This window comes from Penaeus monodon, chromosome 34 (assembly GCF_015228065.2).
Source record: "Penaeus monodon isolate SGIC_2016 chromosome 34, NSTDA_Pmon_1, whole genome shotgun sequence".
Taxonomy (NCBI): Eukaryota; Metazoa; Arthropoda; class Malacostraca; order Decapoda; family Penaeidae; genus Penaeus; species Penaeus monodon.
The window spans coordinates 32,304,147-32,304,478 of NC_051419.1; positions in this window are offsets into that span (position 1 = coordinate 32,304,147).

A 332-nucleotide genomic window follows, 5' to 3' on the forward strand; every position below is an offset into this window, starting at 1 on the left:
ATCTCACACAGTTGATTAAAATTTTAATATTAAATAGAAAATAAATGAATAAATAAATAAAATCTCACATAATTTTCAAAAATCAAAATATGAAAGAAAAATAAATAAATAAAACCTCACATAGTTGAATAAAAAAAAATGCAATAAATATATAAATAAACAAAACCTCACATAGTTAAATAAAAAAATAAATAAAATGCAATAAATATATAGCTAAACAAGACCTGGGCACAAAGGCCACTCACCCAGGAAGGTCACCAGAGAAGCGACGTTCCGCGAAGATTCTGGAAGATCCTCGAGAATTCTCAAGATGGCGGGGAAGCTCAGGCCCT